Raw genomic sequence first — 6,146 nt, 5'->3', positions numbered from 1 at the left:
CTGTCGGCCATGTTGTTTTCCGATTGGTCTCAAAATGCAATATGCATAACTAGGCACCAAGGGGAGCCTACATATGAAATTTTAGAAAGATCCCTTCAGTACTTTTTCAGAAATAGCGATAACAAACTTCAATTATCAAAATCCAAGATGGCTGCCTGTCGGCCATGTTGTTTTCCGATTGGTCTCAAAGTGCAATATGCATAACTAGGCACCAAGGGGAACATACATATGGAATTTGAGGAAGATCCCTTCAGTACTTTCTCAGAAATAGCGATAACAAATTTCAATTGTCAAAATCCAAGATGGCTGCCTGTCGGCCATGTTGTTTTCCGATTGGTCTCAAAATGCAATATACATAACTAGGCACCAAGGGGAACATACATATGAAATTTCAGAAAGATCCCTTCAGGACTTTCTCAGAAATAGCGATAACAAACTTCAATTGTCAAAATCCAAGATGGCTGCCTGTCGGCCATGTTGTTTTCCGATTGGTCTCAAAATGCAATATGCATAACTAGGCACCAAGGGGAACATACATATGGAATTTGAGGAAGATCCCTTCAGTACTTTCTCAGAAATAGCGATAACAAATTTCAATTGTCAAAATCCAAGATGGCTGCCTGTTGGCCATGTTGTTTTCCGATTGGTCTCAAAATGCAATATGCATAACTAGACACCAAGGGGAATATACATATGAAATTTGAGAACAAGAGATCCCAGAGGGATCTTGGCGCCCACCATTGAATGATCTTTATAGGTTCCATGTCAGATGGAACTTTTCTCTACTTTTCCCTTCCTCTAAGTCTTACTAATCTGTGTAAATTCAGAAACAGCCCTCTAGTACTTTTCAAACAAGGGGAACCTATATATAAAATTTAAGATTTAGCAATAATGGCTGCCTGTCGGCCATGTTGTTTTCGGATTGGTCCCAAAATGCAACACCAGGGACCAAAGGGAACCTACATATGAAATTTGAGAAAGATCCCTTCAGTACCTTCTGTAAAATAGCGATAACAAACTTCAATTGTCAAAATACAAGATGGCTGCCTGTCGGCCAGGTTGTTTTCTGACTGGTCTCAAAATGCAATATGCATAACTAGGCACCGAGGGAAACCTACATATGAAATTTGAGAAAGATCCCTTCATTACTTTTGAGAAATAGCGATAACAAACTTCAGTTGTCAAAATCCAAGATGGCTGCCTGTCGGCCATGTTGTTTTCCGATTGGTATCAAAATGCAATATGCATAACTAGGCACCAAGGGGAACCTACATATGTAATTTGAGAAAGATCCCTTCAACACTTTCTGAGAAATAGCGATAACAAACTTCCAATTGTCAAAATCCAAGATGGCTGCCTGTCGACCATGTTGTTTTCCGATAGGTCTCAAAATGTGATAGGCATAACTATTCACCAAGGGGAACCTACATATAAAATTTGAGAAAGATCCCTTCAGCACTTTCTGAGAAATAGCGATAACAAACTTCAATTGTCAAAATCCAAGATGGCTGCCTGTCAGCCATGTTGTTTTCCGATTGGTCTCAAAATGCAATATGCATAACTAAGCACCAAGGGGAACCTACATATAAAATTTGAGAAAGATCCCTTCAGTACTTTCTGAGAAATAGCGATAACAAACTTCAATTGTCAAAATCCAAGATGGCTGCCTGTCGGCCATGTTGTTTTCCGATTGGTCTCAAAATGCAATATGCATAACTAGGCACCAAGGGGAACCTACATATGAAATTTGAGAAAGATCCCTTCAGTACTTTCTGAGAAATAGCGATAACAAACTTCAATTGTCAAAATACAAGATGGCTGCCTGTCGGCCAGGTTGTTTTCTGACTGGTCTCAAAATGCAATATGCATAACTAGGCACCGAGGGAAACCTACATATGAAATTTGAGAAAGATCCCTTCATTACTTTTTGAGAAATAGCGATAACAAACTTCAGTTGTCAAAATCCAAGATGGCTGCCTGTCGGCCATGTTGTTTTCCGATTGGTATCAAAATGCAATATGCATAACTAGGCACCAAGGGGAACCTACATATGTAATTTGAGAAAGATCCCTTCAACACTTTCTGAGAAATAGCGATAACAAACTTCCAATTGTCAAAATCCAAGATGGCTACCTGTCGACCATGTTGTTTTCCGATAGGTCTCAAAATGTGATAGGCATAACTAGTCACCAAGGGGAACCTACATATAAAATTTGAGAAAGATCCCTTCAGCACTTTCTGAGAAATAGCGATAACAAACTTCAATTGTCAAAATCCAAGATGGCTGCCTGTCAGCCATGTTGTTTTCCGATTGGTCTCAAAATGCAATATGCATAACTAAGCACCAAGGGGAACCTACATATAAAATTTGAGAAAGATCCCTTCAGTACTTTCTGAGAAATAGCGATAACAAACTTCAATTGTCAAAATCCAAGATGGCTGCCTGTCGGCCATGTTGTTTTCCGATTGGTCTCAAAATGCAATATGCATAACTAGGCACCAAGGGGAACCTACATATGAAATTTGAGAAAGATCCTTTCAGTACTTTCTGAGAAATAGCGATAACAAACTTCAATTGTCAAAATCCAAGATGGCTGCCTGTCGGCCATGTTGTTTTCCGATAGGTCTCAAAATGCGATATGCATAACTAGGCACCAAGGGGAACCTACATATGAAATTTGAGAAAGGTCCCTTCAGCACTTTCTGAGAAATAGCGATAACAAGAATTGTTTACGGACGGACGGACGGACGGACGGAGGGACGGACGACGGACCACGGACGCAGGGCGATTTGAATAGCCCACCATCTGATGATGGTGGGCTAAAAATCCCTTCAGTACTTTCTGAGGATTAGCGATAACAAGAATTGTTTACGGACGGACGGAGGGACGGACGACGGACCACGGACGCAGGGCGATTTGAATAGCCCACCATCTGATGATGGTGGGCTAAAAAAACCAAGAGGCCTATGGGCCTTAACGGTCACCTGAATATCGAAATATTTCAGTTGATTTAATTGACCCTTTTTTACCCTGCCTATCAGCCAGGGGGTCAGTCGGGGCCAACATGTGCATACTATCAAGCTGTCATCCAATGCTGATAAAGTTAAAATGAATTCGAATAGAAATCAAACAAATAAAAGTCAAAATTAAGATTTCCCTATATAAACTATAGTCAAGTTTACCCCCTCCCCCAAGGGCAAACGTGAGACCCCAGGGTCATGAAAATCACAATTTTGGTAACGCACCTTAGGACCCTAGCTTCCATCTATGAATAGTAATTTTTTCTACCAATATATTCAGGTGGAGGTCATTTAGTGACAATATACACATCTAACAAAGTTTGTATTATTCCAATGGCAATTGGAACAAATAATGCTCAATTATTTTTTTCCCAATATATAATCTATAGTTAACTTTATCCCCTTCCCAGGGGAAAATGTGAGACCCAAGGGTCATAAAATTCACAATTTTGGCAAAGGACCTGAAGACTTTTCTATCTGGTGAAGATTAATTCTATCATATCTTTGATTTGTAACGAAGATTTTTGAAATTTTAGTCAATTTGACCCTTTTTGGCCCTGCCTTTCAGGCCCCTTGGGGTCAGGACCATATATTTCACAATTTTGGTTGACCTTGAATTTGGCCATGGAAGTTTCCTGGCAAATTTCATTGAATTTGGTTCAGCGGTTTTGGAGAAGTCAAAGATGTAAATTGTTTGCAGACACACGTCCCACGACGACAGACAAAAGGCGATTAAAATAGGTTACTGGAGACTTCGTCCCAGGTGACCTAAAAAAATTGTTTGAATGTTTGAATGGAACAAAATAAAAATAATCACAGTACATTGCATAATCTCGAATAATTCAGAAACAAGCATGTCAAATAGTCACATACAATAAGAAATGAAAAATTTAAAGATTTGAAATATACAAAAATTTGCACAAGAAATTCAAATACATCATGTATATATGTTGATACTGGTTCACTGTTACAGATCTGAAAATGAGAAGAAAGAGGAAAAAAAAGAAAAAAGAAAACAAACTAATATAATCATAAAACCACAAAAAACTAAATCATAAATGTAGGTTGGGGATGACTGTTCTGTCTTATGTCAAAAATCTTACCTTTGAAACCGATTCCTGATAGCAAGGGAGGTAATCACAACAATATTGTACAAATCATCAATACAGGTACATTATATATATCTGAAAGGGCTAATTTTTACTTTTAAAAAAGACTCCAAAATAGATTATATTTGAAATTCCATGAAATATTTTATCTCTGGCCTTTAAATTACTGATGCAAACTTCATATTTCAAATTCTCATCCCAAATATCATAATTTTAAGTGTCCATTTTCTTACGGAATCATATAAAAGAACATCAGCATAACTATTTCTGAACAAATTCACTTTTCATGAGAGTTCATATAATAGGAGTTCTACTCTGCTTACTTGAACATTTATTTATGATTCAAAAATTAAATTCTACTGCACTAATGCCGAAAAAACTACCTGTGTTTCAACTAACCCTACCAACCCTGACTTTATTTAGCCTACTCTGAAAGTTTTGTTTTTTTTACCATTTTCAAGAAAGGTCTAATGAAGTTGACATTCCTTAACTATATGGCCTTTAAGTTAGTAAAAACTATTTAAAAATGAAAAGATTTTAAGAATTAATTAACTTACCATACTTTTTCCTGATTTCATCTGTCTTACTCTTTCTTTCCGCTCTCCTAAATACAAAATTGACAGATTAATAGAAACTATTATATAACAAAAAATGGCAAGAATTTCTTTTTACAGACAAAAAGTTTAAATTATTTGTGTATAATTCATTGAAAAACTCAAATTTACTGTGAAAATGGACATAATTTGCCATTTAATGGCAATATGGAATACACTTTTATCAGTTTTATTGTGTTAATTTTTACATAAAATTACAAAAGTTGAGTGCAAATCTTTATATTCAATAATTTACTCTTACAAATTGTTGAAATTTTGTTGATATTTATTATGTATGATTTAATCTTCAAACTATTTCCAGATCAGGTGCATAGGTTTTACGAAGTAGACAATCTCTTTTTTTTTTGCGGAGGAATTAAATTAAAACAAACACCAAGAGTTTACCTTTCGTCACTCTTGGCCTTGCGTTCCATCTTCTTTCTTTCAACTTTAGCTTCATCTTTGGCATAACTAATAAGGTAAAACAAATACTGTACACAGAAATCCCACATATACCAGGGGGAGAAATAACCAAGAGCCAGAAGATTTGGTCTGTTGGCAAATGAATATTAACTGGCGACTACATATGTCTGATTGAAAAGTTAGAGATTTATCGTAATTTATCTAAGTTACTACAAAATCAGTTTAATTGGACCACTTTGTTTCACCTTTGGTACAAGTAATTTTGAACTCAAGCTTGAAGGACCAGTGGTGCTGGTTTTTCTTTTCCTGTTCTGCTCTACACAAAATTCAAAATCTGGAAAACCATGTTATAATATCATACATGTATATAAAGGTATACAAAACTATAAATTCATAACAAAAATATTTGATTGAAAAACTACTGTATGATGTAGAGATATAAAGTACCTGTCTGAGTTGTTTTTCCTGCAGCAGCAGCAGCGACAGATACAGATTGTGATCGTGAGCAGTATAAGTCCTCCAATGCACCCCATCACAATGATCAAGACTTTGAAATTGACTGAAAATTTAAATAAAGATAACTATACAAACATGTCTGCATAGCTGATAATTATATATTCAATGTACACGGATTCAAACAGTTTGCAAACAAAATTTGTTTCATACCCCAATGAAACTAAAAGAAAATCAAAGTACTGAAAGTACTGAAGACACAAACGAAAACAAATTATTTTAACTGCTTTTGTTTAGTGGGGACATGGTCAACTTTGTATGGAACATCACCAATACCTGATTAGGACTAGGACAAAATATTGGCAAGAAAAGAAATTCATATCTACTTTTGATTGCAAGTGCGTCTTGGCAGCTAATTTTCAGAATAGGTACTCGGGTAATCTTATTTGACATCTTCAATGGGTTAATGTATACGTAGTTGTAGATGTAATATGAAGGTCCTAGATTACCTGTAAAATTAATGAGGCCTTTCTTTTCAAACTTTTGA

General features: G+C 36.1%; 1 long non-coding RNA gene across 1 annotated transcript; it reads right to left on the bottom strand.

Annotated features, from left to right (window-relative positions):
- Positions 1–2,954: 2,954 nt before the first annotated feature.
- On the bottom strand, positions 2,955–5,707 carry LOC117320048. Its single transcript, XR_004530913.1, has 3 exons — positions 5,594–5,707; positions 5,129–5,194; positions 2,955–4,734 (listed from the first exon to the last, which is right to left on the bottom strand). It is a non-coding gene; the product is annotated as an uncharacterized LOC117320048 (long non-coding RNA).
- Positions 5,708–6,146: the final 439 nt, after the last annotated feature.

Source organism: Pecten maximus, unplaced genomic scaffold (genome assembly GCF_902652985.1).
Source record: "Pecten maximus unplaced genomic scaffold, xPecMax1.1, whole genome shotgun sequence".
Taxonomy (NCBI): Eukaryota; Metazoa; Mollusca; class Bivalvia; order Pectinida; family Pectinidae; genus Pecten; species Pecten maximus.
The sequence above is the reverse complement of the archived record's forward strand: the minus strand, read 5'-3'. Positions and strand labels throughout refer to the sequence as shown.